Source organism: Rutidosis leptorrhynchoides, chromosome 11 (genome assembly GCF_046630445.1).
Source record: "Rutidosis leptorrhynchoides isolate AG116_Rl617_1_P2 chromosome 11, CSIRO_AGI_Rlap_v1, whole genome shotgun sequence".
NCBI lineage: Eukaryota > Viridiplantae > Streptophyta > Magnoliopsida > Asterales > Asteraceae > Rutidosis > Rutidosis leptorrhynchoides.
Genome location: NC_092343.1, coordinates 170,120,305 through 170,135,043, shown reverse-complemented (window position 1 = coordinate 170,135,043; position 14,739 = coordinate 170,120,305).

Sequence of the window (14,739 nt, the reverse complement as noted above, 5' to 3'; positions counted from 1 at the left end):
GGAAGATTTCTTTAACACCTGAGAATAAACATGCTTTAAAGTGTCAACCAAAAGGTTGGTGAGTTCATTAGTTTATCATAATCATTTATTTCCATCATTTTAATAGACCACAAGAATTTCATTTCCAGTTCTCATAAATATACGTCCCATGCATAGAGACAAAAATAATCATTCATATGGTGAACACCTGGTAACCGACATTAACAATATGCATATAAGAATATCCCCTATCATTCCGGGATCCTCCTTCGGACATGATATAAATTTCGAAGTACTAAAGCATCCGGTACTTTGGATGGGGTTTGTTAGGCCCAATAGATCTATCTTTAGGATTCGCGTCAATTATGGTGTCTGTTCCCTAATTCTTAGATTACCAGACTTTAATTAAAAGGGGCATATTCGATTTCGATAATTCAACCATAGAATGTAGTTTCAATTACTTGTGTCTATTTCGTCAAACATTTATAAAAGCGCATGTATTCTCAGTCCCAAAAATATAAAGGGTAAAAAGGCAAATGAAACTCACCATACTGTATTTCGTAGTAAAAATACATATAACGTCATTGAACAAGTGCAAGGTTGGCCTAGGATTCACGAACCTATATTAATTATATATATTTATATGTTGGTCAATATTTGTATAGCAATTTAGGTCAGGTCATAGTGTAATCCTATCCTATAGCTCGAGTATGACTCTACAGTATAGTAACATGTTATATTACTCATGCTCAATTAAGATTCTAGTAAAAGGTGACGTGTGAAACAACGTAACACAAATGGTTTCATAATCATAAAATAGTATTTTAGGTTTTTTTTTTTTTTTTTTTTTTTTTTAGAGAAAATCAACAAAAAAAGTTAACTGAAAAGTTAACAGGAAAAGTCAAAGTTCAAAGTCAAAAGTCAAAGGTTAAAGTCAAAAGTCAAAGGTCAAAGTAAAAATGAGGTCGCATGCAAATATATAATAACTTATACAAAAATGATTTTCGGTCAAACATGACTAAACGGGCCACTTTAGCTATTTTTAGAAAAATTATCGGAACTCTGATTGATAAACGGCCAAAGATAAAAGTTACACATTACCAAAAAAATTAAGCATAAATATTACAGAAGTAAACTAAACCTAGACAACTCGTAGTTGCCAACGCGTTTTCGGCATTTCAAAGTTAATTTTTCAGCTTTAATAAATTTACAAAAGTGACCGAGTAGCCTACTTTGGAGATTTTTAGAAAATTCCTCAAAACTCGTATTGACAAACGGTCAAAGCCTGCAAATTCTCGTTACCAAAAAGATATAACATGATTTTTGGCAAGAGTAAACACATATCAGGCCGACCATGACAACTGATACAAAACTGACATTTTTAAATAAAAAAGTTTCAGCTCTTTTTAGAATTTTAAAATGTGACCAAACCGTCAACTTTGATGATTTTTAGAAAAATCATCGAAACTCGAATTGACAAACGGCCAGAGTCGTTTACTAGATCTTACAGCAAAGAATTCAGTGGTAATTTTTTTTATATATGAAACAACGCAGATCAGCGAGAATTTCAGTTCCCGTTTCGATTTCATCAAAATTTGCAAAACTTCTTTTGTCCATAACTTGACAACCGTTCAATGAAACGAGACGTGCTTTATATGAAAATTCATCTACTTGACGAGTAGAATCCAAATAACCACTTTTTATAACCCATAAAATTAGTTCACTAATTATCATCAGCAATTTTAATTACGAAATTAATTATGCAATTTGTTTATTTCATAACTTTCTAACCGTTACTTGGATTCAAGTGATTCTTAAACCAAAATTCAACTATTTTTCGCTAGCTTTCCAACGACATGCATATCTTATACCTTATCTCAATCGTATATGTAACTAATTCAGGAATCAACATAACCTATCTAATGGTAATATTAAAAGTACAAGCATGCATAATCCTATATACTCGAGCACTAGTCAGGGATACACTATTAGTATGTAAAAATTAAATTATGAGTACTCACATATCAATATTGAGATTCAATATTGCAGGAAAGGTACGTAAACGCAACGGAGATGATAAACACTATATTGACCTCACGAGCATACCCCTGAACCATACTCAATCACCTCCATAGCTATAACCCATAATTTCCTTAATCCTATCCCACTCGAAAAAACAACTTCAAAATCACTCGGACAGCACTCCGTCGTAATATTTTATGTATACTAATAATATCTTGAGATAATACAGAGTAAATATATATATGTAAATCGATTGAGAGAGTTTAGAGAAAACTATTTTCAAGTTTCTATGAAATAATGAAACCTATTGAATTCTATTTATAATAGATTTTTGAATTATTAAAGTGAATTATTAAAGTATGAATTATTAAAGTGAATTATTAAAGTATAAATTATTAAAGTGAATTATTAAAGTATGAATTATTAAAGTGAATTATTAAAGTATGAATTATTAAAGTGAATTATTAAAGTATGAATTATTAAAGTTAAAGTAAAGTAAAAATAAAGTAAAGGTAAAGTTTAAGTATAGTAAAAGTATAAAACTATGTACGTATAATACGCGTATAAATATGTATAATATTAATTTAAATCGTTATATATATTTAATAAAATAAAATATAAATATATTTATCTTTATCATACTAGTTAAGTAATGAGTTGTCAAAAGTGGTTCTAGATATTTATAAAAGTTATATACGTTTTAATAATAAAGTTCTTTTTAAACTGAAAACGTTTTTGTACGTTTGAAACTAAATAGATCAATCGAGTCTTTATGATATTCAGTCTTCCACTATCCTTTGTCTAGTTCTCAATGATTGACAATTTGTTCATATTTATAAATTACTTTACCATTTTTCGAATATTGTTAAAATGAAAAGATTTCTCAAATCAACGTGGGCCTTTCAACAGAGACGTGTAATCATAATTTAATATATCTGATAATTCAATCATTTGATCTTATCTTCTAATTCCATTGATAAACATTTTGAAACAGATACAATCATATAAAGTATTTAATCTAATATTTTGTTTACGTTTCAAGTTATAATATATATACACATATACATATATAATCATATTCGTTTAATGGTTCGTGAATCGTTGGAACTTGGTCGAGGTTGAATGAATGTATGAACATAGTTTAAAATTCTTGAAATTTAACTTAACAAATATTGCTTATCGTGTCGGAATCATATAAAGATTAAAGTTTAAATTTGGTTGGAAATTTCCGGGTTGTCACAGTACCTACCCGTTAAAGAAATTTCGTCCTGAAATTTGAGTGGAAAGGTCGTGAATGATAATAAGTATGTTTTCATGATGCATACGGGCTGAAAATTAGAGTTTTATCATCAGCGAATAATTTGGATAAACAATCCATTTATATGAAGAGTACGAATGAAGCTAACATAGAAGAGTGAAATGAGTAAGTGTAGATTCATCTTATCATTTGACGTAGATATGATTGATTCCCAGATTTTAAGGGATTTGAAGAAAATCTTCTTAATAAGATTTGACTATCCGGTAATCAAGGGAATTAGGATCCGCTTTAAATGCGATCATCCATTTTAATTGTTCTGTCGGAGATTTTCTTATAAATTCACCTTCTTCGTTTCCTTACAACTCACACCATCTGTTGATGCATTTTATGCAAGTCCCTAGACATCTACCCACGTCCATTGCAGGTACAACAGTTTACAGGCCACCATGATTGCTCGTTATTATCCTATCCGTGTTTGTATGTGGTTACAGGAACTGCAGGAACGAGATTTAGATGTTTGACTATGTTAGACTTAGTCAGACGTACGAGTGAAGCCTCACTAGTACGGCTGACAGGCTCATACGCATGGTTGATGCTGAGCTAAGTCACAATTACAACCCAAAATGATAAGACACGAGTGAGTGATCACCCGTACGGTTGATGAAGCTAACTCGTACGTGTGATGAATGAATCGTATGGGTGTGTCAACAGCAGGGGTATATAAAGTCTTATGTTCTTCATTTTAGGTTAAGTCTCTCATTTGTTACACACACTTAGATCTAGTGAGCTCCTTCGATTCTCTCTCAGTCCAAATCACCCAGGTGGTGAATAATAGCTCTAGGTGTTGATCTAATCACACTTGATTTAGTTGTGGTTTGACTAAATTAATCAAAAAAAAAAAACTTAACCTATTCACTAGAGGGTTTGATTCACTTATTCTGCCATTGTGTAAGTTAAATCTGTTGATTTCTAAGTTCCTAGTCATGTTTCATCACCTTCTATTCTTTCCCCCTCAACTCATATTTTAAAGTATTCATCAATATGCTCCATCCAGTTCTGATTCTCGATATACTTCTAACTTTCATATCGGTCATTCTTCTTTTTTTTATCTACCGCCGGAAGAATCTATTTACTTCTACTATACTCTTGGATTTATAGTGTTCCGAGTTCTCCCGTGTCTTTATATTGCTATATGCATCGATATATATGGTTTATAATTTCTGGTTTGTCGTTGGGCTTTATATGTTCCCTTATATTTCAAAGTCTCTGCTTCTGTCTTCTATAATCATTATCATTCACAGTTAATGCTCTCTTTTATTTGCTGCAATTTATACCCCAATTTCTATTTCGGAGTTTTGTCCTTTCGTTTCTTCTTCTTGCGATTAAGCACCGCTTGTAATGGTTCAGAATTCACAGATATGAATTTCGAAATGAACATTGTTAATGTTCTAGGAAGGAATTGTGATGGCACGATCTTGACTTGTCAAATTACTAAAATACCTTGGAAAAGGCCGAATCATCAAGAAATATTTTCTTGATATTTTAGAGGTTAAATAGAATACAAGAGTCGTATAACATGGCACATGATGATGTTATGATCTGTGAATCATCACGTTCCATTTAGAAACTCAGCATGACTTACTGTAATATAATCACATTGATCAACTGTCATTATATTATACTAATTCATGCTTCGGTTCCCAACACTACTTCAAAATATTCCTATTTTAAACTTGAATGTTTCAGAATTTAGAAACTAAAATAGTTTCTTTTATGATGTAATACAGATAGCGCGAAGAGGTAAATGATTTCAAATAAGAAAAATTAAGAAAATATCTTCAGAAATATGGAGGATATTTATAATTAAAGATATGATGATATTTTAGAATTTCTAATATCAGAGGATGATGAAGAATATTTTCTGCGGGGGTTTAGAGTCCGGAGCAAGGTATTCGTTAATGACTTCAGTAGATACTGAATTATTTGGATCCTTTGAAGTCAGGTTCAGTCTTTGTAATTTGTTCACAGCCTCCTTCCTACTTTGCTCAATCCGTTTTCCAGTTCCAAGACTTCTCTTTTTTTGCGCTTTGCCAGCACACCTATTCATTATCATCAAACTTTTACTGTTAAGGTCGTTTATAGTTTTTTTTTTTTTTGCTGCTTCATTAGTATTTTTCCATTTTCGGAGAACCAATTCGTAGTTCGAAGTGTTTTTTAGAATCTTCACATTCAAATTAAGTCCAGAAGATATACGTTATATATACACATATAACTGTTGGCGTAGACATGCTGCGAGATTTCAAAATACTGATTGCTAATTCCCAATAATTCGTATGGAAATTCTCATTACAAGATGCAAATGAGTAAATGATGGGGTTTCAATGAATAATTATAATGACTTTTTGGAGAGGCTAAAGTCAAAGGGTAATGAAGTTGTTGATATATCTGTTAATAATGTGGTGGAATGTAAAAGGTTCCCTGATAACGATGATGTATATCTCAAGGTTATAATAAGGTTAGTCTGACTGAAAAGTCGAAGTTGACTTGCTGGAGCTGTGATAAAACTGGCTACTTTGAATAGGAGTCGTAAAGTTATTTTTGCTAATAAATGCTAAAGAATCTGACGTGGATACGTTGTTTAAACTTTTACTTTAGTTTCAAGAGTTTTTCGGGTACATAACTGTGGGTAACATGTGGTTGGATCATCATCTCGATTGCTCATCATTCGAAGTGTCTTCAGAAATTTTCGAAGGGTTTGAACACAGATTGTAATCGTTAACATACATTTGATGTTCTAACACAGTTTTGAAGTCAAAATATAGCTTGTGAAAGATGTAAGGATCTAAGAGTGATAATTTTGGTCATATCTCAAGTTGAATTTTGAGATTTCAAAATCAGAATATGTAATTAAATTTTGAATGAGTATGGTTGTTTTGATTTCTATAAAAGAATGTATATTGTTGTGAAAGTAGGGAGTATAATGGATGATTTGCTGAATCAGATTCGAAGAATGTAATATATTAATTGTGAATTTATATATCTCTCGGGTATTACCTACCCGTTAAAAAAAAATTTCACAATTAATATTTTGTACAAAAGAATTTTATTACAGTCTTTATGAAAATATATATGTATATTTTCTTCAGATGTAACATAGATTTAATGAGTTAATGTTAAATTAAACTCATTTGATTTACGGTTGAAACTAGAATTGAATAATCCCTAAAGGCTTTAAAAAGTACATAACTTTTACGCAGTATTTCTTTAATGACATTGAAATTATGAATCAATACTTCGTTATTTGTTGATGTATGATGTTCGGTTAGTGGAATTCTTGTGAATTTCACAAAGTACGAATGATGTTATCTGAAAAGTTTCGGGTACATCGATGATGAAAGTGTGATGTTATGCGAGGTGTATATAAAATAGTTATTAATTTTAGCAGAAAACACTATTAAATACGATACAATTTTACACAAGATATTTATTTATTTATAGAATGGATATACTTAAACCTTGCTACAACACTTATAGGCAGTGTACCTAATCGTACAGTAGTGTAGTTTTTAGTAAGTCCGGTTCGTTCCACAGGGAAATCTTTAAACAAAGCTCAACGCTATATTAGTTTACTTTTATAAAAATACAAACATATATATAAGTAATATTATTATTATAAAGGGGGGTTTTTACCGTTTAATGACCGGTTTGTCGATTTTAAGACTTTAGTCGCAGTTAAAACTTAATGTAAAATATAAAATAAATACAAGACTTAAATTAAAGCGTAAAGTAAATAACGATAATGAAATTGCGAATAATAAAAGTGCGATAAAATAAACTTACGATAATTAAGAAGTACGATAATTAAAAGTGCGATTAAATAATAATAAATAAAAGTGCGATAATTAGAAGTGCAATTAAATATAAAATAAAGGAAATTAAATATGAAATAAAAGAATTATGCTTATTTAAACTTCCGTAATCATGATGTTTGACGTGTTGATTTTAGTTTTATGCCCATGGGTTAATTGTCCTTTGTCCTGGATTATTTAATATGTCCGTCTGGTTTTTGTCCATAACAGTCCATCAGTCATAAATATAAAGTGCGAGTGTCCTCATCAAATTATTCTTATACCCGAAGTTAAATATTCCAACTAATTGGGGATTCGAATTGTAACAAGGTTTTAATACTTTGTTTAATGAATACACCAGGTTATCGACTGCGTGTAAACCAAGGTTTTACTACTTTGTTAACAATTACACCAATTACCCTTGAATGTAATTTCACCCCTGTTTTAATTATTCTAGTGGCTATTAATCCATTCCCGTGTCCGGTTAAATGAACGATTATTCGTACATATAAATACCCCGCCCATCGTGTCCGATTGAGTGTATATGGTAATTTATAGGGACGCCCAATTGTAAATCTTTATATTAACATTAACAAACTTTCATTTAGTTAAACAAATATAAAGCCCATTAATAGCCCATAGTCTAATTTCCACAAATGTCGTTCTTTTGTCCAAACCCCAATTATGGTACAAAGCCCAATTACCCAATTTTAGTAATTAGCCCAACATCATGATTACTTGGTTTTAAATAAGCATAATAATAACTTAGCTACGAGACATTAATGTAAAAAGGTTGAACATAACTTACAATGATTAAAAATAGCGTAGCGTTACACGGACAGAATTTCGACTTACACCCTTACAACATTCGCTAACATACCCTTATTATTAGAATTAAAATTAAAATTAAAATATAAATTATATATATATATATAAATTTTACGTATGATAAGAGAAGAAAAAGATGATTGATTTTGATCAGAATTCGGTTGGCTTTATAGGCAGTTTTCAATTTTGGGGCTCCGCGACTCGCGGTGAAAACCTCTTCAAACTCCGCGAGTCGCGGAGGTTACTTTTACAGCTCAGTCCTTGGAGTTTTTCTCTGCCGACGGTTTTTTATTTATAAATATAATATATATATAATTAATATAATTAATTATATATTATATTATATTTATATACATAGTTAACTTGTAATTTTTAGTCCGTTGCGTCGAGCGTTAAGAGTTGACTCTGGTCCCGGTTCTGGATTTTCGAACGTCCTCGCGTACAATTTAATATCTTGTACTTTGCGTTTTGAATCTTGTACTTTTGTAATTTCGAGACGTTTCTTATCAATAATTGTAACCTTTTTGATTGTCTTTTGTACTTTTGAGCTTTTTGGTCGTTTGCGTCTAAAATTCGTCGAATCTGTCTTTTGTCTTCACCTTTTATTATACAAACGAATATCACTTGTAAATAGAACAATTGCAACTAAAAGCTTGTCTTTCTTGAGGAATAATGCTATGAAATATATGTTCGTTTTTAGCATTATCAAAGTGTAAAATCAAATATATACTTGATTTATTATGAATTGGAATTTGTTGAATTGCGACAGAGATTGTAGTTAACGCTGGTTAAGTTACGGCCGAAGGACGTACATTATTGCATATTTGTAATATGAATTAACCGAGTAGTTAAGATTCACACACAATAGCTTAGCACGGAATAAATCCTTCTCATGGTTAGGATAAATCTGACCACTTGGCGACCCTGTTTAATGCTGAGGTCCGTGGATTTCCTGCTGATTTTAGTGATGACTTTTCTAGATTTTTCGTCAACCTACAGCTGGTCTGGACGACAACTTCATGACCTAAATCAAGAAGCGCGTTTCTTTTTCGGAAGACTTTACTTCCTTTTAATGATGGAATTGATTCATCGTGTAGATCCATCTCTTCTTTTCTTTCATTGGGTAAAACAGTTTAGTTTAGTTCAAAGCAAAAGTATTTTCAGTTATTTGTTACAGATATATGTGACATATGTTTAAAATAACTTGGTAAATTTTCCCACACTTGGCTTTTATTTTCCTTTTTATCGTCCTCTATTCCATTTTAAATGAATTTTAACATTTTAGTTTGTTTCTCAATTTATGTCCTTTCCGAGGTAACAATAATTTCGGTGTTAAAACCTAGTTTTATCATTCATAAATATGTATAAACATGATTTTGAATTCATTTAATTGAAAATTTTGAAAAATTTTACTAGAATTGGGTAGTCAGTATATAAGACCAGGGCTGTTCTTTATTATCAGAGAGCACTAGATTCTAATACAACTACTGCTTTACTAGTATTTTTAAATGGTAACCAAGTGTTTAAGATAAAAATTTTAAAATCCGAAAGAATTTAACCCCTTCCCACACTTAAGATCTTGCAATGCCCTCATTTGCAAGAAATCAGTAACAATTTAAATTATTGAGGGTGATTAGTGTGAAAATGATTAAATTTTACCAAAGTTTCCAAATATATTGGCGTTTGTTTGCTGAATGATAAATGGTGCACATCATTTGTTCATTCCGTCTTGTTGTTATTTCACATATATTTTGCATCTTGTCGTCAAAATTAGTTGCTTTTGCTGAACTTAATGCCAGTCTTTGAAAATGCGTTGTTTTACCCTGTTGTGTACATAAGATAAACTGCAAACATATATACATATTTTTGAAGTTTGGTATATTACCCCACATTCAAAAATTATTAAAATTTAAGAATAAAAGTTAGATAATTAATGATTACAATATTAATAAAAGTATTAAACGTATCAATAATTACAAATTACAAAATAAAAAAAAATAAGTATACTAAGGATGATATTGGTACCAATAGGGGTTCCAGGCATAACCATAAGTGCTATAGAATGCTTCGGCAGGATCATACGTAGGATATGGTGGCTGCATCTCTATAGACCAAGGAGGGAAGATGGGTTTCGGTGTAGGAATATAGTTTCTACCTATATGTTGGCAATGAGCTATGATCTGGTTCTGATGAACTTGCCAATCTTCAAATGCTCTCTGTCTAGCATTTTCGTATTCCTGAGAAGCTATAAACCTATGCATTTCTTGCATCTCATTCCCCCCTCCTACATTACCTTGTTGTTGGTTTCTCTCCACCTGTGGATGTCTACCATGGTATCGTACTGCGGCGTTATTTCGCCTCTTCAAAACTTTCGCACCATGGTATACATTTAAACCTATAGTGTCGCGGGGTTCCGGCTCTTCTAGTAATAATCCCCCCCGACTTATATCCACACCGAGATATTCACCAATCAAAGTAATAAAAATACCACCTCCTATTATGCTATGTGGTCGCATCCCCCGAACCATAGCTGATAAATAATAACCCACACAATATGGTATACTTACAGCGCTTTGTGGGTCTCGAATACACATATGGTAAAACAAATCTTGTTCATTTACTTTTTCTTTGTTCTTACCCCTTTGTGTAATCGAATTAGCTAAAAACCTATGTATCACTCTTAATTCGGCTCTATCTATATCCAAATAAGAGTAGTTTCCCCCTTTGAAACGGTGATGGCTTGTCATTTGACTCCACACACCGTGTGTATCAAAATTCTCTTCTATCTTTCTACCGTTTAGTATCAATCCTCTACAATCGGCAGACGCTAACTCCTCAGGCGTATATATACGTAAAGCCTGAGCCATGTCCAGTAAAGACATGTGGCGCATCGAACCGCCTAACAAAAATCTAATAAAAGAACGATCGGTTAAACTAGCTACCCGATCATTCAACTCTATACTACATAACAATTCTTCACACCATACTTTATATACAGGTCTACGTATGGTGAATAAACATATCCAGTCATTAAAAGAAGAATTACCATACCTCTGTACAAGTAATTCCCTAATTGGCCCGGCCAATTCTACAGCTTCTAAGGGTCCCCATTCTATGACCCTCGGTACCTCAACAACCTTAGAATGAAGAGTATGCAAACCCCGTTGATATTTTGGATAATCTATCCAAAGTCTGTCAAATCTCAGGTTCGGGTGCAACTCTTCCAAGTGCATATCGGAAAAGGTCATGACTGGATGAGGTATATCCTGCTTGTAGTAGTTATCCACCTCCTGTTGTTCCAAATTCTCAGCAGGAGCATTGCGGGCTTGGGATGAAGATTCACCCCTTTCATTCTGCAAAACACATCAAACACAATTTTTGTGCATCCAAATATGCATTAGTGTCAGCAAAATCATCAATCAAAATAATTACAATGACATTATCAATTTATATCAAACTTAAGCTCATTTTCACATTTTTATCAAATCTACACTTTTTCATATAAGCATATACGAAAATGTTCGCCAAGTTCATAAGCATTCAACTCAAATAACATGTCAAAATAATCATTACTAGCAATCAAACAAGTCTCAAATGGCATTATCTTTCAAAAATCAAGTTCATGAATTTTAGACTTGAAAAAGTCCACTTTAATTCTCAAAATCATGTTTAGGCTCAAAGTTTGGATCATTTAACTACCTAGACATGTTACACTACTCAATTTAGCAACAATTCATGACAAAAATCGGCCATAACCTGTTTATATCAAAAAGCCCCAAATTTGCTCAAGAACACAAACCCTAGATTATTCAAAATTTGAAGTTTAAGGCTTCTAATTATGTTAAACAGCATCAATCTAGGTTATACAAGCATAATACATAAACAATTTAAGTCTAATTACACTAAAAAGCATCAAAATCAAATTGGGGAAAAAATGACTCAAGAACACCAAATTTCGAATTAAATGGTGTTTAGGTGTAGAAATTTACCGTTTTTCTTGAGTAATTCTTAGATAGCATCCTTCTCAACATGATTTTAGCAAAAAATTTGGTGATTAACGGTTAAAAATTGGGATTTTTGGGGTGTTTTTGGGTGTATTTTCGGGGTTTTTTCGCAGTTTGTTTTTGAGTTTTTGGGTTGGGGACTGAAACTGATCGTTCAGCTCTTTTTATTTTTTTTCTGTAATTCGGCCTCTCCGCGAGTCGCGGCGAAATACACTTCAAACTCCGCGAGTCGCGGAGTTTGTTTTTTTTTTTTTTTTTTTTTTTTCATATTTTTCATATTAAACATAATGATAATAAAAGTTCTCGTCCCTCCCTTGGGTAAAGCAATTTCGGTTCAAAGACCTAGTCTTCAACTTACGACGAATTTTAAAAATCATATTCTTAACTTAATGAGATAAAGTAAGTTTTTGTTTTTAAATTCACACAACTTAAATATAAAATTCAAAATTAATATTAAAAATTCACACCAAACTTAAAATTTAAAATGCATAAAATTAAAAATTTATATTTTAAAAATTAAAAATTCACACCAAACTTAATTTAAAAATTTATAAATTCATACCAAACTTATATTAATTTTTCAAATATTTATAATTTTAAAAATACTGTTTTTACAAAGTTTACAATATTAATTTAAGATTTAAATATTAATTTTAAAAACATGGTAAAAATAAAATTAAAAATCTTTTTGTCTTTTTATCCCACTTTAATCAATCAAATATTATCAAAAATATGCGCCCCTCTTTTCGGTAAAGTAATTTCGGTTCCAAAACCTAATTTAACTCATGACGAATTTTTGAAATATTTTGGGTTGATTGTTTAAAGATATTTATACCTTAAGAATAAACGTTAAATTTTGCAGTGATGTAATAAATTTTTGAATGATATCAATAATTTCGGTCGCCAAACCTAATTTTATTCAATACCAATTTAATACTTTTTAGCGAACAAATTAGCGTTTATTATCAAAAGGTTAAAAATAAAAATAAAAACTGTACAGACATACCTGTGAAATAGATTTCTTAGTTATATGATCTATCCCATTCATAAGATAGTCGGTTTAATTGGTTTTCCATGGCTACATAGGCGTAACCTCGAGCATTCAGTATCTTTTCTTCTAAACATATGAACGGTCCGTCTCTGCATAAAGTAACAAATTCGGTATTTGAATAGGTTTGATTATTTGAACATTTACCTCCATGTGACCATTTTCCGCATTTGTGACATCTTTCTAGGTGTCGTGCTCTTCTTTTCGCTGCGGATTTTGATTTTCCTTTACCAAATTGTAACTTATTATCTTCGCATCTGGATTCTTTTCTAACTCCGTCCATTCTTTCTCTGATTACTGATACTATTTCACTCGGTAGTATGTCATTATTACGTTTAGTGATCAAAGCGTGTAGCATTAGACCATGGTTTAGTTCACAGGCAGTCTTCATTTTGTAAAAACCTAAAAAAAATAAAAATTCAGAATGGGGGGAGAAGACTAGTTCTTTAGGGTCTGCTAGGGAAAGACCAATCGGGTTCCATTCTCGGAACTACACGAGAACAGAACAACTAACTCTAGATAGCATTTTCTTTTTAGAACATTTGAATCTCCCCACACTTAGGTAGCCGTGGTGTCAAAATTGTGATTAACTTCATCGTTAATTTCTCTTGGTCCATAATCAACTTGCATATCCGTGACTTTTTCTTTAAGCCATTGGTCGGATTCCTGTGTAATTTCCACAATTTCAACTAGTTTCTCCTTTTCTTTAGGTGATAGATTGGATACTAACCGGTTACATAACTTAAAGTTCCCCTTGGTTCTAGCATCGCGAATCCGTTTAATAAGTTTCTTCATTGAACTATTAATAACGGGATCATTTAATTTCGTATCAACAACGGGGTTCTTTGTTATCATGTCATCATTAGGTGTTACTTCATTTTTCCCACACTTAGGCGTTTCATTATTGCTAAGTATTACCGTTGGAGTTGGTAAAAACACATGGTTCTTACCAATTGTTTTTACTGGTTCAACGGTTTTGGCTGGTGGAGATTTAGACTTTCGAATCATAAAGGTGATCGATTTGTCACCACTTTTAAGTGTCATTCTTCCATTTCCTACATCAAATAACGCCTTGGTGGACGCTAAGAATGGCCGACCTAAAATTAGAGGAATATTTGGGTCCTCTTCTATGTCAATGACAATAAATTCGACTAGAAAGGTTAAATTGCCTACTTGAACGGGTAGGTTGTCAGCAATTCCAACTGGGTGCTTAATGGTTTGATCAAAGAGTCGAACACTCATATCCGTTGGACTTAACTTACCTACTCCTAATCTCTTATATAATGAAAGAGGCATAACACTTACACTTGTACCTAAATCTGCTAGTGCATCATACATGACACAATCACTAAGTAGACAGGGAACAATAAATTCACCCGGATCACCTACCCTAGGTGGAGGTTTTGGTGGAACTGTCTTCACCGGGTTTACTTCTACGGCTTTTGTTTCTTGTACTTTCTTATTCTTTTTCTTCTTCTTTTTTCCAGAAGTATCACAATCTTTATTACTTATTACTTGCTCATACTCAACTCCTTTTCTTGGAAACAGGATGGGTGGTTTGTATGGTGCCACCACTGGCTTTACATACTCGGGTGGTGGTGGTGTAACTTCTTCATTGTTACTCTCATCTAAAACCTTCCCATCTTCTGGTGCTGGTTTTTCAGAATTCGTTGAAACCATATTAACATTCTCATTCCGAGGATTTACTTCAGTATTACTCGGTAGCTTTCCTTGTTCCCTCTCACTCATCAT